This window comes from Cetorhinus maximus, chromosome 10 (genome assembly GCF_964194155.1).
Source record: "Cetorhinus maximus chromosome 10, sCetMax3.hap1.1, whole genome shotgun sequence".
In the NCBI taxonomy this organism is placed as follows: domain Eukaryota; kingdom Metazoa; phylum Chordata; class Chondrichthyes; order Lamniformes; family Cetorhinidae; genus Cetorhinus; species Cetorhinus maximus.
The window spans coordinates 3,720,719-3,743,794 of NC_135888.1; positions in this window are offsets into that span (position 1 = coordinate 3,720,719).

Below are 23,076 nucleotides of genomic sequence, written 5' to 3' on the forward strand. Positions count from 1 at the left end.
TTAAATAGTAAAAGAGTATGCGACTGGCAGCAGTAACACAACTTATATTTTTAAGCTACAATCCAGGTCTCAAAATAGCTTGGCCTCCTGACAGCAATAATTGGTGGGCGGTGGTACATTGCCTTCAAAGATTGCAGTTTTCCCTCTTTATCTCTGTAGTCCATTTTATAATTTGGCTGTTATAACGTACCTTTCTCTGGGGGTGGGGTTGGTGTGCTTCATAGAACATGATGGATTTTGGACTAAGGATGGGATATAACCCATGCAGTAAAATTTGAGGATATACCTTCCTTTTATCCTGTCTACTGGCTGCAACAATGCATTTGTGAAAAGGCCAAAAGCTTTTCTTTTGTCAACATATTTTGTCCCTTTCCCTCTTCTTCTGGTGAAGACCATAAATCCAATGAACAGATATTAGCATTTATAGATGGCATAGCTAGATAGGAATCAGGAGCAAGAACTCTGGCTGATTTTCACCTCCCTGAGAGGCACTGAGACCAACTGTAGAGCTGCTGGCCCAACTGAGATGGACTCTAGCAGCAAAGATTGGGGACCAAATCTCAATTCTCCTGTTCTTTATGACTCTGCCACTCTATACCATAGCTAGCTGAACCTCAACAAAAGACTCCTGAGTTGATAGTTTTAATATAGAGTTTTCACTACTGGTGGGGTAACATAACATTTGTCTCTTTCTCTGTCTGTAGTGAGAGAAAATATTGCCACAAGTTACCAGTTCAGTAAAACAAGTGAAACATGAGGAATTTGTAATCTCACACATGTTACTCCCAAATGTAATGGTGCTGATGGAACTGGTAAAATTGCCAGTCATCCAGACTGGGGAATTAATATGTAATTTATCATAGATTGAAGGGTATGTGAAAATGAGTGAGCTGATATAGTTAAGCCCAAGTCCCACAATCACAAATAATTCTATTGGTCATTCTGTCAGTTGTTGGCAACAGAGTTTCTATGAGTTTCATCACCACCAAAAACATCAGTAACCAAGCTCACAATCCTCCCACCATTCAGATATAATATTATCTTTACTAAATATTTACCCTCGGACTGTCTAATTTGTTCTGCTACTTTTATTAGCTGCCATGTTTCCTACATTATATCTTCACTTCATAAATTACTGCATTGACTGTAAAGCGCTGTGATGTCCTGAATCTGTAAAAGGCGCTACATAAATGGAAGCCTTTCTTTTTCTTTTTTTTAACAAGTGGCGAAACAGATGGTAAGACTAGTCTATAGCTTTTTGCTTCTTACAGAGCAGACGTTTGTAATGTTAATGGATTTATGGTTATTCTAGGAACATATAAAATCAAACACATGCTGCCTTGTTTACACTGGAATTACGACAGCTCATCTAAGATAAGGAGAGAACTGAACCATAAACTACTCATATTAACTTTATGATATTTCCTTATAAGGATGAGCAGTGATGAAACTTTCCACATTGAACAGATTTGGATTTATCCAAATTTGTCAACTACAGATGATTTATTCTGGGTTTTGGGTGACACACGCTGGTTAGTTCAGGTAAGTGCAGCCTCTAATTTTTAAGTACAGATGGTTTTTGTGGTTTTTCCTTAGTTTTTAAAATTAGAAGATCATTTTCTCCTTTATTAGGGCTCACTGAGCACACATCACTTTCAGACAAGAGGAGAGACAGGAAACTGCTAATGTCACTCTTTTGGCAATCCTCTGAGATTGCAACACTCTATTCAGCTTCTCCCTGCACGGAGACATCTGGGGTCTGTTCAGGCCTTGCTGCAGGGTTAGCTGAGACCAGCAGCATGGCAGAGTGATGTGCTGTTTATGCACTGACTTTAAAATCTTCATGTTAATTAATGTGAAAATGCGTAATGTGATAGCGAAGGAATGATATCACATGTCTTGGTGTCATCATATTACATGTAGCAAACTAGTAATAAAGCTAGCAAAGCCTTCAATGATTTACAACACATTTCATATAATAATGTCTGACTGGCAGAATTCAGAATAAAATGACATGTCTCCAGCACACACTATGTAGATATGAGGCAGGCAGTGCCTGTATTTGGGGTGTCCTATGGCCTCCCAAGTCTTCTCTATGGCTCTGAGCAAGTGCATACACATTACAAGTTGAAAGTTCACCATTCACCATGTTGGTAATGCCCAAAAAGAAAATTGGTGTGCTGTGTCCAAGTCTGAAACAGGCGTTAGTCCCCTTCTGTATGCATATAAGAAGGGTGATGCTTGTTTGAGACCCGCATCTCAAGATTAGTTTGCCCATATGCAGTTGGTGCCAGCATCAGCTGCATTTAGGAAAACCAGATCTACATGAGGCCCAAAGGCTGTTCTTGAAAGGATTGTTGCAGGTTGCAACCAACAAGATAAGTTTCTAAGAAAATATTTATCTGAATGTGGAGCCAGGGGGCACAGGAGAGTTCCTCACGACCCCATATTCAAAAAATGTGGGCCACTGCTACCCCTCTGCTAATCGCTGCCAATACTGCCTCTCCACCAATCATTGTCACCTCTACTCCTCAATCAATCACTGACCACTAGTCCTCAACCAATCACTGTCACTTCTGTCCTCAGCCAATCACTGTCACCACCACCCCTCCACCCATCACTGAACCAACTAACCCTCAACCAATCACTGTCACCACTACCCCTCAACCAATCACTGTCCCCACTAACCCTCAACCAATCACTATCACCACTACCCCTCAACTAATCACTGTCGCCAATACCCCTCAAACAATCATTGTCCCCAGTACCCCTCAGCCAATTATTGTCCCCACTACCCCTCAAACAATCATTGTCCCCATTATCCCTCAACCAATCACTGTCACCAACACCCCTTCACCAATCACTGTCACCAACACCCCTCCACCAATCACTGTCACCAACACCCCTCCACCAATCCCTGTCATCGCTGCCCCACTGGTGTACACTGCCATTGCTGCTCCTTCTCCAATCCTATGCTACCATCACCCAGATCTGTTCCCTACCACCTAGCTGATCACCGCTCCTAACTCTGCTGCTTGCTGCCTCTACTATCCCTTCCCCACAACTACCTCCCAACCCAGTGAGCCTTGCTTCCTGATTTATTTGAGGGCCCTGCAATGCTAGCATGAGTCCAATCTTCAATCACGCCTTGTTGCTCTTAGCAGCTTGCCGCATCGTTGCAAGTATGGCCCAAGTTCTAGTATGAGGCGTGTCTCGGGTTTCCCACTTAGCTGCAGGAATTAAACTTTGAACCCGGCTGTGTGCCCAAAATTTAACCCCCGAGTTCCTCAGCCAATATTGTCAGTTCAGAGTTGGGTAATTATGTTCCTTACCAAAAAAGGAGATAAAAGAAACCTTCAGATTCCATGGGTCGAAGAGATAAACTAAAAATAGTAGTCTCTAAGTCTTTGCTTGCCATGAAACTGAAACCACAACTAGTTACTATTTTTAAAGTAATGTATACAGTATTTCACAATCACTAATTTAACTCTTTTAATAACATAACAGAGTTCCACATGGAGACCCAACATTATCTCTCCATCCCCACATTCCATCCCTCCACTACCTCCAAACAGGGAATAATTGGATGAGGCACACAGATCGAATTCAATCCCCAATTTTAAAGTAATAGATAGTTTTTATATAATACTTCAATTAAGTTTATCTGCAGCACAGGCTAGGGAGCTGGAAGGCAGAGTTGTAACTATAGCCTCTTTAATAAGACTGATGCCAAGTCCTTTATAAATTACAGCCTAATTTTGCTATATAGTAAGATAGCACAGCATAAAGCAGGCTCTACTGTAGTATGAAACGGACATTATGTAAGTATAAAAATGAAATATATTGCTGCTCTGTATCTCTTTTACTATAAGCAGATTTTGACAGCAAGTATATTATCACGTGAGCTGCAAAGTCACCGTAAATATCTTCTTCCATTGTTGTGTCTATTTTATTCTCTTATTGTTGGAGCTCATGCCATTACTGCCCTCTAGTGAACTGACAACAGAATAGATGATAAACTAACCCCTGTACAATATTGTAAGGGGAAACTGATGAATGGGGATCATGGGATACTTGGCGTAAAACGGAAGCTTGTTTGTGAGACAGAGAGTCATATGAAAGATCTAATCAAGAGGAGACGAGATCGGGGTGGGGTGGTGGATGGGGAAGAGGCAGAGGGTCATATGACAATGTGATAAAGGAAAGATGAGATCGGGGAATAAGGCGGAAAGATCTAATTAAAGATGAAGCAGCTGGTCAAGGGAACTTTTTGTAACTGTATAGATTGACAGCTCAAACATTGTACTGTAAAATCCTTACTCGTGAGAGTGGGGCTTCTCTTGCATGCTCGTAATAAAGATCACTCGCTGGAACAAGACATCCGACTCTCAAGGTAGCGGGGGCCAAGCCCCAGCTGTTTCTATAGGAAGCACCGTGACTTAAAACATCAAATCTGATTCAAACCAGTGAACCCTGTTTTCCTCACCATTACTCGTGAGAAACAATGGGCTAGAACTTGCTGAAAAAGTAACAGCATGTGGGTGAGCAGTTCTGATATTGCAAGGGAAACCTGAAGGTAAGTTCAGTGCATCTGTTAGTGACATTTTAATGCAGCCAGCTCATGTTAATTCTGAGTTTGGTGCTGATTGCATGGCAGCTTGATGCAATCACAAATACAGTACTTAAAGGTTCTCGAAAGGTGGATTTGGAAGAATTTGAAATTGGAAGCAAGAGCAGAAGAATTTGAGATTGGATTCATTACACCCCACTTCAATGACACCTCTCTTGATGTGCTGCTCAGGGCTGTGAAGAGTTGAATAGCTATCGCAGCAATGGAGGAAGAAACCAGCTTCTGCCACAAAGAAGGTGGTTAGAGGTAGCCCAGGAGATCAGCAGTAGGAACATTGGGCCATGCTCATGGATTCAGAGCAGATAACGCTTTGATGAACTGACCAGATCAATAAGGGTGAGTGCAGTTACACATTCACCTACATCCTGCTGTGTATCCCTTCACTCTGGTTTGTCAAACCTATTCCATTATATCACTCTTCACATCCACTTACCTTGCAAGGGCACTGATCCTTCTCTCTCTATGTACTTCCTCACATCCCCACTTATCCATTCACCACTGCCACTTACACTCATCCTAATGTAGTTCCATGCCTCTTCCTGATAGTCACCCTCACCAAATGCAGTGCATCGATCAGGTGAACACGTGGTGATACAGAGCCACATAGATCTGTTCTTTCCCCTGAAAGAAGAGAACATAGAACACTGGGGAGAGGAGAGGGCCTGAAATGGTCCTCCACAGGTTTCCCAGCTAACTAGAGGTGTTTAGTGCTGTTTCAGCATCCCAGGTCATTGGAGTTGGAGAGACAGCCTGGTGACAATTAAATATCAGCAACCCACATGACATACAAAAGTTAGTCATGCTGACATGATTTCAACAGGGAGTGAAATATGATCATCTTCATAATGATAAGTTGCAACATTCTTGGTTTGACATTACTGTACTAACTCATATCTTCTCTTCTGCCAGGGCCTCCATGCATACAAGCAAGAGTCGATGGACCTCACAGATGATGAATCCTCAGAGAAGCTGTTTCTATCCGAGGATTCACAGTCACTTCCATGCACCAGCTTATATACTCATACTTTGGTGGGGCCAGTTATACAGGTAGTTGGGTTTTCACCTGGTGATCCACATTTCACAAGTGAGAAAGAGCAGATGACAGTGGCAGGGACAGCAGTGGAGTGTCCATATCAGTAGCGCAACCCTCTCTAAGCTCTGCTGAACTGGACACAGATGACGTACCCTGGAGGCTGTTGGTGAAAAGGAGAATTGTTGAGGGCCATCAGAAAAATGTACAATTGCCGAGAGCATGGAGGAGTCTACCTCTGAGTGGAATGAAGTTGCAGGGTAATGTGACAATGTTTTCTTGACTGGCCTTATCCACAGAATGTCAAACACAGCCGACAAATGAGTCTTGTCCACATCCATACTCTGGATGCCAGTATGTCTGCTGACTTAAACAGGATGACAGATACCTTAGCCTCAGCACTAGGGTGCCGTACTGAGCTGCACCAAAGTGCTGTCTAGCAGAATGGTAGCAGTGAAATGCGTGAGAGGGGTGATGGCGGAAGGACTTGGAAGTAGGGACCCTGCTCAAAGCATTTCCACTCTTCACCCTGCCCACCTCAGTCAGTACCAAACATGCTGCCTTGCATTCCAAAAGCTGAGTCTATCACCGCACAGGCGCAGATGGAGCAGTCTTTTGCAAGGCCCTCAATGGTTCCAAACCCAGAGGTCATCGGCCATGAGCAATTACGGAGTCAAAACAGGGGTCGGAGCAGCCTGCTCCACTTCTACTGAAGCCACAGTGATGCACCATGTAGAGCAGTGAGAAAGGAAGATGCACAAGGCTATGAATATGGATGTACAAGAAAATATTATGTCGTAAAGCTTCCAATCTTCAATAGAATCATACAAATTTTATTAGTTAGCTAGAGGTACAAACCCAAACGCCTCTTTATTCTGACTGGCATCATTGCAAGTGAAGTTACCTTAACTGTTGGCCCTGGCAAACAAACCATCCGTCGCCTATCTTAACGGATTTATGGGCCACTGACTGAGAGATTCTGGATACGTCTTTGGCAGAGCGTTGGAAGTTGAGGGCAGTGATCATTTGGACACCCAGTAAAGTATCCAGCAGGGAGCTTCTTTTAAGAGGCACTAGATGTCTTCCACTACCTGATGCAACAATGTGAAACTTCTGAAGTGTTGTTATAGAATCGTTACAGCACCGCAGGCCATTTGGCCCATAGTGCCTGTGCTGGCTTTCCTAAGGAGCAATTCAGGTAGTGTCACTCCCCTGTCCTCTCCCCACATCCCTGCACACTCCTCCTTCTCAGATATTTCGAAAATGTAGAAAATGTAGAAGAATTTATGGTTCACTGCGCCAGTCTAAAAACAAGCACCCAGCCTAATTCCAATTTCCAGCACTTGGTCCAAAACCTCGATGTTACAGGACTTCAGGTGCATATTCAGACACCTTTGAAATGAGTTGATAGTTTCTGCCTCTACTACCAGTTCAGGCAGTGTTCCAGACCCCCACCACCTTTTGTGTGAAAAAAAATCCCTATCTCCCCTCTATTCCTTCTACCAATCACTTTAAATCTATGCCCCCTAGTCACTGAACTTTCTGCTAAGGGAAATAGGTCCTTCTCATCCACTCTATCCAGGCCACTCACAACCTTGTACACCTCAGTGAAATCTCCCCTCAGCCTCCCCTGTTCCAAGGAAAACAACCCCAGCCTATCCAATCTTTCCTCATAGCTACAATTTTCCAGTCCTGGCAACATCCTCATAAATCCCTCCTGTACCCTTTCTAGTGCAATTACATCCTTTCTGTAATGAGGCGACCAGAAGTGCACACAGTACTCAAGTTGTGGCCTAACTAGTGTTTTATACAGCTCCGGCATAACCTCCTGGCTCTTATATTCTGTGCCTTGGCTAAAGGAAAGTATTCCATATGCCTTCTTAACCACCTTGTTGACCTAACCTGCTACCTTAGGGGCCTGTAGACATGCACTCCAAGGTCCCTCACTTCCACTACACCTCTCAGTATTCTCCCATTTATTGTGTATTCCTTTGTCTTGTTTGACCTCCCCAAATGCATCACCTCACACTTCTCTGGGTTGGATTCCACTTGCCACTTTTCTGCCCACCTGACCAGCCCATTGATATCTCCCTGCAGTCTACAGTTTCCCTCCTCACTATCAACCACAGGGCCAATTTTTGTGCCTGCAAACTTCTTGATCATGCCCCCTACATTTAAGTGCAAATCATTAACATATACCACAAAAAGCAGGAGGCCTAGTACTGAGCTCTGTGGAAGCCCACTGGAAACAGCCTTCCAGTTACAAGAACACCTGTCAACCATTACCTTTTATTTCCTGCACTGAGCCAATTTTGTACCAAGCTTGCTACATTCCCTTGGATCCCTTGGGCTTTTTTTTTTAACCAGAATGCCGTGTGGGAACTTGTCAAAAGCCTTGCTAAAATCCACGTAGATCACATCAACTGCATTAGCCCCATCAATCCTCCTTGTTACCACCTCAAAAAAATTCAATCAAGTTAGTCAGACAAAATCTTCCTGAGCTCTAACGTGTCAAAGGAACCAAGACCCTGTGTTACAGGTAGTGTCTCCTGTGAGCTGCTCCCTTCTCCACTGTCCAGCCGCAGATCCCTCAGCCTCAGGTTGCTGCTCATACTGTTCCTCATCTGAGGTCCAATTTCAGGCCACCCATCCAGACGCGATTCAGAAAACCAGCAAAGTGTAGAATGCAAACTCCCAGCAAAATGACTATGAACAGATCCTTTCCCCATTGTGCCCTCACCGTCCTTGCACTAATGAGCTTCTGGAAGCCCAGACAACCCGTGAATGCACTCAGATTGAGTGATTAGCAGATGTTAATAGAAAACCCGCCAAACGTGCTCAAATTAAATGCAGAAGTTGGCAGGTTGGAGCTGGCTTCCCAATGTGCTTTTTTTTTTGCCAGATTGAAACTGCCCCATGGTGCCACTCACACCTACACCTATGCATTCCTCTAGGTTTGAACTATTCTTGCTGAATCTGAAACAGAAAGTGCAAATTTGAATAGTTAATTCCATATTAAATCTTGTACAGAAAGCGAAATAAAGGGAGGGAAAGAAAGCTGGGCTGAAGATAAAGAGAGAAAGAGAGAGAGAACTAAAAGTGAAAGAAAAAGTAAAAAAAAAACTACATTTTAAAAATCTCCAACAATAACTAAAATCTGAAGGGGAGAGAAAGAAAGACTTGCATTTATATGGTATTTTTCCACAATCACTGGATATCTCAAAGAACTTTACAGCCAAGGAAGTACTTTTGAAGTGTAGGTACTGTTGTAATGTTGGAAGCATGGCAACCAATGTATGCACAAGAAAGTCCCACAAACAGCAATTGATTACACCCAATAATCTGTTTTTTAATGATGGCGATTGAGGGTTCAATATTGACCAGGATAACTCCCCTGCTCTTCATCAACATAGTACCATGGGATGTTTTACATCCACATAAGTAGACAGGGCGGGCCTTGGTTTAACACCTAAGACAATGCAGCATTCCCTCAGTACTGCACTGGAGTGTCAGCTTTGATTTTTGTACTCAAACCCTGGAGTGGGATTTGATCCTGGAATCCTAGAGGTGAGAATGCGGCCAACTGAGCAACCGGGTGACACACAAATGACATGTAAATCGAGATGGTTTGGTAGTAATTAAAAGTCATCACATTAAAAATTCATTAACACTTTAATGGACAAGTTTTAAAATTTTCTGTCATGTTTAGTAGGTACAGGGATCTATCGAGTAAGTACCCAAATCTCACACCCTTTTATAGATTTGAACGGAGACTATCTTGGTGAGATACTGTTATAGCAAAGCTTTTGGAGGAGCCAGGCTACTTAAAAAGTAACATCTTGATTTGCAGACTGTAATATGTTTCTAATTTTATTAGAAGTTGCATTATTCAACATATTGAGATGGCAGATAGAATCGACTGTAATATGAACTAAGCTGTGATTGAGTTCGATCCCAGCTTTGACTCTGGGATCTGATCCCTTGGGGACACTGGCCTAAAGCACAAAACTCTCTCTAATTCAAACACTAATTGGAAATTTTGCTGAGAGGGGCCCCAGAATGAATAATCTGGGAAATTGAAGAACGTGCAGTGGGTTTCTGAACTGAGCTTTAGATTAACCCATTTGCTGGGGCAGAGTGAAGGTAATTTATTCTGCAGCTGGCTGTCCTACATCTGATCCGGGAGTGCATGATGCTGACACTGGGTGCTGGAAATTGATATCCATCACATCAATGATCACAAAAACTGTTATTTCAAAATATATATAAGCCTGGATATTGAACCAGGTGGGTTAGATAGGCAGAGGGGGCAGAGTTATAGATGAGAAACCTGGAAGTCCTAGTTTCCCCTCATGGGGTGGAGTTTTAACTCCACAGTTTGTATCTTTTGTGATTGACACGTTCCCAACCTGAAAGTCAACCTGATTTCCAGCTTTGCAGCAGGTTGCATGAGCAGGTAGGTCACATGAACAGAAGAATTAGGAGCAGGAGGAGGCCATTTGGCCCCTCAAGTCTGCTCTGCCATCTGATAAGATCATGGCTGATCTGACTGTGGCCTCAACTCCACTGTTTGGCCCCCATAACCTTTGACTCCTTTGCCGATTAAAAACCTATCCAACTCAGCCTTGAATATATTCAATGACCCAGCCTCAAGTGCTCTCTGGGGAAGAGAATTCCACAGACTAATGACCCTCTGAAAGAAAAAAAATTATCCTTATCTCAGCCTTAAATAGGAAACCCCTAAATTTTTAAACCGTGTCCCCTAGTTCTAGACTCCCCCACAAGGTGAAACGTCCTCTCAGCGTCCACCCTGTCAAGTCTGCTAAAGATCTTATATGTTTCAATAAGATCACCTCTCATTTTTTTTACAACTCCTATAGGTATAGGCCCAACCTGCACAACTCTTCCTTATAAGGTAACCCCTTCACCCCAGGACTCAGTCGAGTGAATCTTCTCTGTACTGCTTTTAATGTGATTAAAACCTTTCTTAAGTAAGGGGACCAAAACTGTACACAGTATTCCAGATGCTGTCTAACAAAGGCCTTGTACAGCTGCAGCAATACTTGCCTACTTTTAGACTTGATTCCCCTTGCAATAAATACCAACTTTCCTTTTGCCTCCCTAATCACTTGCTGCACCTGCATACCAACTTTTTTGGTGATTCACGTACCAGGACACCCAGATCCCTCTGTGCCATCAAGTTCAGCTAATTTCTCTCCATTCAAATGATAGATTGTTCCTCTATTCTTCCTGCCAAAGTGGACAAGTTCACATTTTCGACTCACAACCCCAGGAGGGTTGGGCCTGATCCCTGACCTTGGGGTTCATATGGGTGGTGGTGGGAGGGGTGGGGTGTGGGGGAGCGTGGGCTCTGATTGGAGCATTTCTGCTCCTCCAGGCTCACAAGAAGTGCTGTAAAGGTACTGACCTTCCCCCTCAAAGATGTCTCACCTCCCCTCAGTTGCCATATTTCCCGAGAACTGGGAAAGCTGACCACTCACTGTAAAATCTGCAAAGCTGGGGAGTCAGAGGCTACCAACCTTATTAAAATATTTAAACTGCCAACCCACCCCTTGGCAGTAAGTTGGCTGCCCACCCGTTCCTTCGCCGCTGTTACATCCAGAAGTGGGCAGGATGTGAGTGGGTTCTGGCTGGGTTTCAATTTGTTAAAATTTTAACATCTGTCCCAAGCACGACCCGTCCATTTTTAGCTGTTAAAACTGAGCCCGTAATCTTTGACATATCCTTTATATTTTCCCACAGGAAAGGAGAGGTAGCAACTTACAAAACTCCAAACTGCGTTGAAGGTGAATGATGGGAAGTGATTCCCCGAGGAAGTGTAGGAGGGAAATCAGCGGCCTTGTTACATATTGCTGTTGAGTACTTGTTATGAGTCATTCACAACACAGTGCCGGTGGGATCAATCACTGGTTGCACAGTGGCCGGGTTATTTAATGCCATGAGAGGGAATGAGATGGAGAGAAAATCTCTCAATGTGATTGACAGTTACTCAATCTACCCCAATGGATTTAGTTCTTGAGCACATGGACAAACTGTTAACCCAAATTATACCGTAAATCAATTGGAGCCTTTTTTTGTTCAAGCAGTTGAGTCTCCAGAAACCGGGGGGTGGGGGTGGGGGTGGGGGTGGGGGTGGGGGCAGGTGGTTTGGGGGGAGCTATGGAACTCTATTTAGCTTTTCTTTTACAAAGATATCGAATAAAAACAGCCAAGAGACTTTGAATAGTTTTGTCCTAAAGCACTGTATTCACAGAAACAGAACTGTTACAGCACAGAAGGAGGCCATTCAGCCCATCATGTCTGTGTTGGCTCTCCAAAGGAACAATTCACCTAGAGCCACTCCCCTGCCTTCTCCCCATAGCCCTGCACCTTCTTCCTTTTCAGATAATAATCCAATTCTCTCCTGAAGGCCTCGATCAAACCTGCGTCCACCACAGGCTCAGGCAATTTCAGGCTCGGTATATTTGCCTTGCTAAAGCTGAAACTACTAATTTCAATTCAGGTAAAGTAATGCTGTTTCCTTTCTCTTGTTCTCTTTAATTTTATTATGAAATAAAGTTTTTAAAGATGTAAGCTATTCAGTCGTGCAGCATTAATCAAGGTTTAGTCTAGCTCTAAAACAGGGGTTATACAGGCTCTGCTTTCAGACACAGCTGGTTAATTAGATAACTGGCTTAAACAGGTTTTCAGAAGCTAGATTCAGAAAGCATAGAAACAGGCCATCTACAGTGCTGCCTTGTCTGCACTGGAGTGTTGTTTTGGGATGCATTAGAGTGCTTAGGTTGGAGTTTGGTGAGTGAGGGAGTTCAGTGAAGAGGGAAAGAGGTGATCCTTTTGCTTTATACCTTTCCTCAGAAAGAAGGGCAGTGGCCTTGGTAAGCAGGACCTGGTGAGTATTTTTGCTGTCCTCAATATTCTCTAAACTAGAGGAAGTAAAAGTAAAGGGAGTAATTTAAGGGTAAGTCATGGTAGGGCAGCTTGGCCACATGGAATGCTCCTCCTGTGCGATGTGAGAAGTCAGGGACACTTCCAGTGTCTGGGCAGCCATGTGTGCAGGTAATGTCTCCCGCTGCAGTTACCAGAGCTGGAGCTGCTGCTGGAGTCATTGTGGAGCCTCCACTAGGGTGAGATCTTTGTGGATAACACATACAGTGAGGTGGCCACACCACAGGTAAAGAGTGCACTGGCAGAAAGGGAATGGGTGACAGTCTGACAGAGTAAAAGCACTAGGCAGGTATTGCAGGAGTCCCCTGGGTCCATCTCCCTCTCTAACAGATTTTCTGTTTTGGATATGCTGGTGGGGGTGGGGGGGTGGGGAAATGCATTCTCAGGGGAATGCAGCAACAGCCAAGTCCATGGCACCAAGAGTGGCTCAGCCGCACAGTGGTAGAGAGAAAAGAGTGGGAGAGCAATAGTGATAGGGTATTTTATCATAAGGGGAACAGATAGATGTTTCTGCAGCCACAGACATGACACCAGGGTGGTGTGTTGCCTCCCTGGTGCCAGGGTCAAGGAGGTCACTGAGTGACTGTAGGGCATTCTGAAGGGGGAGGATGAACAGCCAGAGTTCATGGTCCATATCAGTACCGACGATATAGGCAAAAAGAGGGATGAGGTCCTGAAAGCAGAATGTAGGGAGCTAGGAAGTAAATTAAAAAGTAGGACCTCAAAGGTAGTAATCTTCGGATTACTACCAGTGCCACATGCTAGCGAGATCAGTGATAGGAGATTGGACCAGATGAATGCGCGGCTGATCACCTGTCTTATCCCCCTCCATTACCCATCCGACGAGACCTTCACCTACCAGACTCTCACCCTGGACCTGCCACCCTATCACATCCCACTTCCCCATCTGACTTTGACGGTTCCCTCCTATCACCGGTACCCTGGGTTCTTGCCCCAGGACCTCACTGTCGAAACCACTGACCCCGCCCTTTAAGACACTCTCACCTCCTTTCCCCAGACATTCTCCACCCCCACTCCCCGCACCCCCCCACCCTCCCTGGACACTCTCACCCCACTACCCCAGACACTCTCCCCACCCTTCCCCGGACACTCTCACCCCACTAACCCAGACACTCTCCCCACCCTTCCCCGGACACTCTCACCCACTACCCCAGACACTCTCCCCACCCTTCCCCAGACACTCTTACCCACTACCCCAGACACTCTCCCCACCCTTCCCCGGACACTCTCACCCACTTCCCCAGACACTCTCCCCACCCTTCCCCGGACACTCTCCCCACCCTTCCCCGGACACTCTCACCCACTTCCCCAGACACTCTCCCCACCCTTCCCCGGACACTCTCCCCACCCTTCCCCGGACACTCTTACCCACTACCCCAGACACTCTCCCCACCCTTCCCCGGACACTCTCACCCACTTCCCCAGACACTCTCCCCACCCTTCCCCGGACACTCTCCCCACCCTTCCCCGGACACTCTTACCCACTACCCCAGACACTCTCCCCACCCTTCCCCGGACACTCTCACCCACTTCCCCAGACACTCTCCCCACCCTTCCCCGGACACTCTTACCCACTACCCCAGACACTCTCCCCACCCTTCACCAGACACTCTCACCCACTTCCCCAGGCACTCTCCCCACCCTTTCCCAGTAAGCCTGACTGCCCTGTCCAGCCTTCGCTCCACCCCACACACCGCCCCCCCCACCCCACCTCCAGCCTTTGCCTGCCTCCCTTGTCCAGCCTTTGCTAATGATACTCAAGTGAAATTATGCAAGATCCCCAAGAAGGAGAGTGCAACATCTACTGACCTCAAAGTGATGGAAGAGCTGAAGTTCACCAGGTGCACGCCACTAACATACAGTCGCAAAACTGAACGTTCTAAATTCTCGCTGCTGAGGAACTTAATTTGGAGACGAACTTAATTCTGGTGAGGTGGTTTTTTTAATTAGAATGCTTGATATCGTAATGAATGCAAATGGAGTTCATCAGGAAACTTGACCCGTCTTTAACCGGCCTTGAATATTGGGGAATAATATTCACACAGTTTATCCCGGCATTGGAAAACAGATTTTTTGCTTTCCACCATTTAAGTGCACCCGCCCTGCTATGATTCTTGATGCTGATAGGAGCGGAAAATTCTACCCTGATATCAGTAAAAGTGACCATGAAGCTGTCATAAAATAAACAATTGTTCCACTAACAATTATATGGTGGCCTGCTGTCCTTATCCTCAATGTGTTTGACTCTTAACTGCGTGAAATAGTCAAGCAATTTGCGCTAGTTGTGTTAAACTGCTACCACCTGCTCAGGGTTTATCAATAATTCACAGCCTTGTCTGCAAAACTCTTCCCAAGAATGAATAATGTTGTTGTGTAAAGAACCTATTTTTATTTTTCTTGGACTGTGGCTTTAAAATCTACCACGGCTGCAGTTGAAAGATATGTTCACTGGAACAGGATGAGGAATATCTACAATGTTGCTATCCTGGAAGAGAGTGTGCCATAAAAGAACAGGATAGTGCTGGAAAGGAGTCCTGGACTAAGGGGAACTGCCTGATGACAGCATTTTAATTGGCTCCTGACCAGATGACTAGGGTTTTGTGTGGTAACAGTACAGGCAGTATAGCTCCTAGCCTGCAAAGAGGAAAAACCTAAAACCTCTCTCTCCTGTGTTTGTAGGATTCCAGTAATTCTATCATAGTAGCGAGCTGGCTATTCCTCACATCTCCATAACCTGCTGTCTCTGAAAACTCCTATCAAGAGGAAAGGGGAAAAATCACTAGTAGAGACATTGAGAAGCAAGTTTTTCAACCAGTGAACCCAGACTGAAAGTGCTAGGAAACCACCTCGTGTCATCAACAAACTGCAAGGAATTTGGAAAACATCAATCAAAATCAACCCATCTAATCCTGTATTCTGGGTTAGTGTGATTGAACTGTTTTCTCTCACCCTTAAAATCCATGTTTTGTGTGTCTTAGGTGTGTGTGTGTGTGTGTGTGTGTGTGTGTTTGTGTATAGGGGCTTAAGAAAGGGTAGAGTTAAAGTTATAGAGTTAGAAGTTAGCAGTTCATATTTCTTTCTTTTGCCACTGGTTAAGGACACTTTGTTCAATAAACAGTAATTTACTTTTTTAAGTTTACAAACCTGGTGCTCGTATTCTGTTAACCTAAATTAAACAATTAGGTGGGTTGGTCAATTGTCACATTTGTCGCGGCTCGGGGAACAGTGGGGCTAATATTACAGCGCACTGTCCCCAGTGAGTTGATATTACAGCGCACTGTCTCTAGTGGGGCTGATATTACAGCGCACTGTCTCCAGTGGGGCTGATATTACAGCGCACTATCCCCAGTGAGTCGATATTACAGCGCACTGTCCCCAGTGAGTTGTGACCGTAGGGAAGTCCATTGTATGGAGTATTCTGCTTAGTTTATGGGAATAAGAACCTTAGACAGCCTACATTGAAACAGTGGCTAGTACAGCAGCAGCTCTGTTTTGAGGCCACACTTGCCTAGTTGATTTGACAGTGGAAGATGATATAAGCAGAGTGTGGACATAGTATACACAAGTGATTGAATGGAGCAGCAAATTGTTTGCTCCAGAGAATGTTACAGTACAGAAACAGGCCGTTTGACTCACTAGGTTGAAGGGCAAAGTGGAGGAGTGCAGGGCCACAACTTTGAATTTTAACTCAATGTTAAGCTTGAGTTCAACAATTTCAGGCCATGAACTCTGCCCTCCATTCTGATATATATTTACTCCCCCACCCCCACCCCTCCTCCCCCCACAGGGCCAGTCTGTAACTCGTTCTTGTTTTGATTTCAGAGAGTGCTGACTCTGGTTCTGCTATTAACACATTTTGTTATCTGACCTTTATGCCACAATTAGCACTTGCCTTAGTCTTTAACACTATCATTACCACTCCCTTTATCTTGTGTCCATGATATCTTTGTCAAATCTCTCCTGGGCTCCTACCTGTCCCTGACCTTCCATATTGCTCCACCTGCTCCAGCCCCTCTCTTCAACAGTATAAAACCCATCACGTTTCTCCCCCTCTTCAGCTCTGAAGAAGAGTCAGACAGCTCGAAACGTTAACTCTGTTTCTCTCTCCACAGATGCTTCCAGACCTGCTGAGTTACTCCAGCATTTTCTGCTTTTATTTCAGATTTCTTAGCATCCGCAGCATTTTGCTTTTAAGTCAGTTTATGAACCTTGGTAGAAGGCTGCTGAGAGGGCAGTAACATTTTGACAGGTAAGTATCCACAGAAGCAGTTTTAACAGATGGGCAGGCATCTGTTTTTTCCAGATGGCCTCATTATGAATGTTTGACTGAGCTCCAAGAACGGATAATGGACTCAGTTCAGCAAGGGTCTGTTGTATAGCTTGAGGGGGAGTGATAGCTTTGTTTAACTGACATCTTTATTGCCTTGTCATAAGTCTTTATTTGATGTGGAGCTGGATTTTTCACTAATAAGGCGGAACATTTCAGTTGGGAGGCGCTGGACTAGTAATCCTAGGTAATGCTCTGGGAACCCGGGTTCGAAGCCCACCAGGGCAGATAGTGGAATTTGAATTCAATAAAAATCCGGAATTAAAAGTCTAATGATGTCGATTGTAGTAAAAACCCATCTGGTTCACTAATGTCCTTTAGGGAAGGAAATCTGTCGTCCTTACCTGGTCTGACCTACATGTGACTCCAGATCCATAGCAATGTGGTTGACTCTTAAATGCCCCCTGAAATAGGGCAACTAGGTAATAAATGCTGGCCTGGCCAATGACACCCATATCCCTTGAGCAAATAAAAGAAAAATTAACCAACTTGGCAGACCGGTCTCCATATAAATGGTCCCCATGAGCACTATTTTCACTTCAGGGGGCCGGGGGTGTTGGGGGGGGAGGGGGCAGCTGTTGTGTGCGTGTGTGGGGTGGGGGGTGCATGGAGAGGGAAGTGGTGGTGGGATTGAGTCGGGCCTATCGACTTCAGAAGCACTTTGGAGGCAGGCATGGAGAGGGAAAGTACCGAGGCACACTGGTTAGAAAGCCCACTTCTGTGTTTGGGACTGCAGGCTAGATGTATTAAAGGCTATTAGGCCCTGTGGCCCCAACACTCACACTGCCTCACCCGCTACCCACCCCCACAACTTCTCATATTCTCCACCTCCATGCACCCTATACCCCCCCAATACCTCAAGTCTGTGCAGACAGTTTTCTTACATGAGCCATCTAGTTTAATTCTACTCTCCTGCTCATTCTCATATCCTTCATTATTTCTCTTTATCTAGCAACTACCTAATTATCTTTTAAAAGAGTTTCTGGAATTCTTTAATGACAATTTGTAACAGCAAATTCAATCACCATCTAATCAGTGGAAAGATATATCTCTAACTTGTTTTAATTCTTTTTGGGATGATTTTAAGTTAACGACCTCTTGTTATTGTAATGCTAACTAGTGGAAGTAATCCATAACTATGGGAGGAATGACATTCTACCCGCTGGCCGCAATGGCGGCTCCTCACACTGTATCGTCCCAGTCCTGCCACATTAATTATGCATTCCATGGAAACACGCTGTTTCGATGGCGGGCGGGCTCTCATTCACCCACCACGCCATCACCTCGCCCCTTTCTCACTCCAGGCTCCACAGTCAGAGTGTATCTGCATTTTATTGAACTCAGTTGATTATCTTAAGTTGGGTGTTAGTGCATCTATTAACGCACTCAGGATTATTCAGCAAGTACTGCCCAATAGCGGATTCACATCTAGTAGTTGACATTTTGAACAACAGGTTAAGCAAGTCATTTCATGCTGTTACTATAGAGTGACTATACAAGTGGTATTTTCCACTAACAGAATGCTGCCAAAAGTTCAAAAAGATGTTCTACTTTCCATATAATTGAGCAATATCATGTCTGAATTTCAGGGCTGGTACACTGCCAGGTACATAGGCCATTCATCCCAATGATTGGCTGATCAAATCAAACAGCATGTTCCTTCACTTGTTTGTAATAACCAGAGTCCAGACCGCACTCAACCAGCCCATGCTTGCAAATCCCAAAACATGGGCAAAACTTCATGTGCATCTGCTGTACTGCCTGAACTCATCGAGCATGGGAAACCAGCACTCCTGTAGCATCTGTACAAACTTCTTTGTCTCTGCTGGAGGGAGGGGGCAGTTCCCCACAATATGCGTGATGCAAAGATTGTGACCTTGTACCAGTACGAGGGCGACTGCAGAAATTGCAACAACTATTGAGGCATCAGCTTGCTGAGCATCATGGGAAAGGTGTTTGCCCATGTTGTCCTTGTCAGACTGCAGGTCTTGGCTGAACGCGTCTACGCCAAATCCCAGTGTGGTTTCAGAACCAGAAGACCTACAACTGACGTGATCTTTTCAGTCCAGCAGCTGCAAAGAGAGATGCGGTGAACAAAGGAGACCATTATAAATTGCCTTCATCGATCTCACCAAAGCATTCGGTCATGTGAGCAGAGGTGGTCTATTTAAGCTGCTGGAGAAAATTGACTACCCACCAAAGCTGCTCAATGTGATCTCCTTTAATCCATGACAACATGATGGGTAAGGTCAGCTATGACAGGGTAACATCAGAACCCTTTAAGATCCACAGTGGGATCGAAACCAGGTTGTGTTCTGGCACTGATACCCTTTGGTATATACTTCTCATTGCTGCTGTCATAAGCCTTCAGGTCATCAATAGAGGGTGTCTGCTTACAGAAAGCTACTCAGCCTTACTCATCTGAGATCCAAGACAAAGGTGCAGCATGTCCTCAACAGAGAGTTGCTATATGTTGACAATGTTGCACTTGTGTTCCATACTGAGGGACATCTTCAATGGCAAATGGACAGACTCCCTCATACCTGTAAGGAGTTTGGTTTAATAATCAGCATCAGGAAGACAAATGTCATGGATCAGGATGTTGTCGTACCTCCATCCATCAGCTTGACAATGTGAGGCTGGAGGTTATTGATAGCTTCACATAGCTCGGTTCACAATCACCAGCCATCTATCATTTGATGCTGAAATCAACACATGCATCGCAAAAGATGCAGCTGCTAAATTCAAGCTGAGCAAGAGGGTGCGAAACAACAGCAACCTGACTAAGAACATTAAACTGCGAATCTACCAAGCTTGTGTCCTCAGCACATTCCTCTACAGTGGTGAGATCTGGACAATATATACTAGGCAGGAGAAAAAGCTGAGCAGTTTCCACCTTTGATGTCTCAGAAGTATTTTCAGCATCAATTGGCAGGACAAGGTCACCAACTCAGAGGTCCCGGAGTGTGCTAATTCCATCTGCGCACACTCATTGATAAGCCAACAACATCTGTGCTGACTCAGCCACATTCATCCAATGGGTGGCGGCCATATACTCAAAGATCTTCTGTACGGTGAACTGGTCACCGGCCATGACCTCCTAGGCGTCCATACCTCTGCTAGTAGGACACCTGCATGTGCGATATGAAGATGGCAAACATTGACACTAATTACTGGGAGACAGTCACCGAAGGTTGTGACTTCTATTGGCCTGTTTGGGAGGGCATTGGAAGAGGAGAGCAGAATTAAAAATCTCAGCTGGCCAAGAAGGCCCAGAGAAAACAGAGGCCAACAAATTATGGACCTTCTCAGCCCATTGTCTTCCTGTGCGGCAATTGCGGCTGAGCCTGCCAAGCCAGAGTGGAGCATCTGAGACACACCAAGCAATACTTAAAACAGAGCTAACAACCATAGCGCAAACCAGCATCTTATGAAATGGGAGGCTGCCAAAAGCAAGTTATAGAAATCCATTCACAGTTCATCACTTTTTCTTGGGCGCTAGGGGCCTGTTTTATCTTTAGTTTGTTGGTTGTGTCCCAGAGACTGAACTTTCAGAGCCATCGATCAGATGACTGCAATCCCCTCTGGGGGTTGTACTTCTTTCTTGGTTACCTGCAGAGGAGTTCAGAATCTAAGCCCCTGAAATAGGACTACAATTAGCAGAGTGCTATGCTCGTTGTCCCTCTCCTGGAGCGAGTTGGTGTAACTGAGTTGGTCAGAAAGTGGCCAACCACCTGCAGCTTTCCTCCACTAGGGATCAAAACAACTGTTCTCATCTCGTCTTATGCTCTGAGCCTCAGGTCTGTTGCATTGAATTTGATGTTGCCATGTTTCAATCCAGGTCTTGATTTTCCTCATTTTTCATTATCTTTACATTTAACAATGTAAAAATTGTATCTTCAATCTAACCTGCTTTGCGGATTACTTTTGCATCCTAACTTTCCATTGCTTTATATTCTACATAATAAATCAATAAATAGTAAAAGTTATTCTTTAACTTTAGCCAAGCATCTGTTGGGCTGGAATCTGCTGTTGACATTGGCTCACAAAAGGCTGTTCAGCCTTTTCCAAGGGTTAAACCAGGACTTCAGGAAACTCAGCAATTCACTTCCCATCTCTATAATTTGATTTATGTCTGTAAATGCACTTTAAATAGAAACATAGAAACTAGGAGCAGGAGTAGGCCATTCGGCCCTTCGAGCCTGCTCCGCCATTCATTATGATTATGGCTGATCATCCAACTCAATAGCCTGTTCCCGCTTTCTTCCCATATCCTTTGATCCTTTTCACCCCAAGAGCTATATCTAACTCCTTCTTGAAAACATACAATGTTTTGGTCTCAACTACTTTCTGTGGTAGCGAATTCCACAGGCTCACCGCTCTCTGGGTGAAGAAATTTCTCCTCATCTCAGTCCTAAGTGGTCTACCCCACATCCTCAGACTGTGACCCCTGGTTCTGGACTCCCCCACCATCGGGAACATCCTTCCTGCATCCACCCTGTCTAGTCCTGTTAGAATTTTATAGGTTTCTATGAGATCCCCCCTCATTCTTCTGAACTCCAGCGAATATAATCCTAATCGACTCAATCTCTTCTCATATGTCAGTTTTTATTTTACTTAACAACTTTGGAATTAAACAAATCTTATTTTTGCTTTATTATGTAGAGATTCCTAAATAAATGTTTAATGTGAAGTTTTTCTATTAAACAAAATATTTTAAGAATCATTTTACTTTAAAATATAATATGAAGTGCATAATTGTATTTGTACGAATACCAAGGGCTTTCATACAATTACTTAAAACCTCTAATTAATAATGCCTAGAATCCCCATTTTAATTGACAACCACTACTGGGTTAAAAAGCTCTCCCACCTTTCATCCTTTTCATCGAAGAACTGTGCTGCAGGGATGGAAATAATGAAATGATTCATCAGCAACGCCTATTAAAGACTTGATCAGATATTTTTGAATTTAAAATATCATTATTTTTGTATTAAGATGGGTATGTTCAAAACATTTATCTAATTTACCACTCGGCTCTCAAATAATGATTGAACATTTATAGTATCTGCACATTTTGAGTTTCCTCCAAGGCTTTCCTGTGGAAATATCCAAGTTGGAACACACTAATAAATGTGTTGAAACATGGGGGCTAATAGATTTTGATTTAAAAATACAAATAATATTTAAAACTTACTACCATTGCTTGCCCTTTGTCCTTTAGTCATTGTTATGGGATCTCTGTTTCTTTCTGTTTTCTGCATGTGTATTCTCTGCTTGTCCCACCTTCCCCATTCCCTCCTCTTGCATCTCTACCCCAGTTGCTGTAAAACTCTTCTTTTGTCTCTTTGCTTTTCTTCAATTTTGAATCTTTTTGCTCTCCCACTCTTTTTATTTTACTTGATTTTTCTCAGTCTGTTTCTATCTGCTTGTTAAACTGTCTTTGTTTCTCTCTCACCCCTTATCTCTGGCTTTAAAGTTATGTCACTCAAATTTTAACAAAGGATATTTAAAGCATATTTAAAATAGTGTTAACATTGCAGACAAAGATATTTCCATAAAAACAGCTTCAGTATTTGTATGCTAGAATTGATTAAACTTATTGCCACAATTGTTTTTATGTCTCTTCTGTTGATGTTAACTTCTTTTTCTTTCTGCTCTCCTTCGTAGTACCTCAGTACATTATTTCACTTCCTTCTCTCCTTCACATCCAACTGCTGCCAGGGAGTCCGGAATGGGCACGGTGGGGCACATATTGATCCCTTAGTGTTGGACATTTTCCTAGCTCCTGTGACCATTTTAAACAAAAGTCTGAAGCCCCTGTTGAAATCTGTTCAAGTAGCAGTTTGTGAAACCTAGACATTGTCAGTGTTCCACGTGCCAACACTGCTATGTTACAACTTTTTGGATTATTGGGAACCCTAGCTACTGTGAGAAACAAGATTTTGTAAGGTTCATAATCAAAGTCAATTCCAATGTGAGTATTAGTAATTATAAAACATCTGCCATTAAAAATAATGACATCCCTAGTCCATATTCTTCCACTTGTATTATTGTGTGACTTAAGCATAATACATTTTCTGTTCTGTCTTAATGTGAAC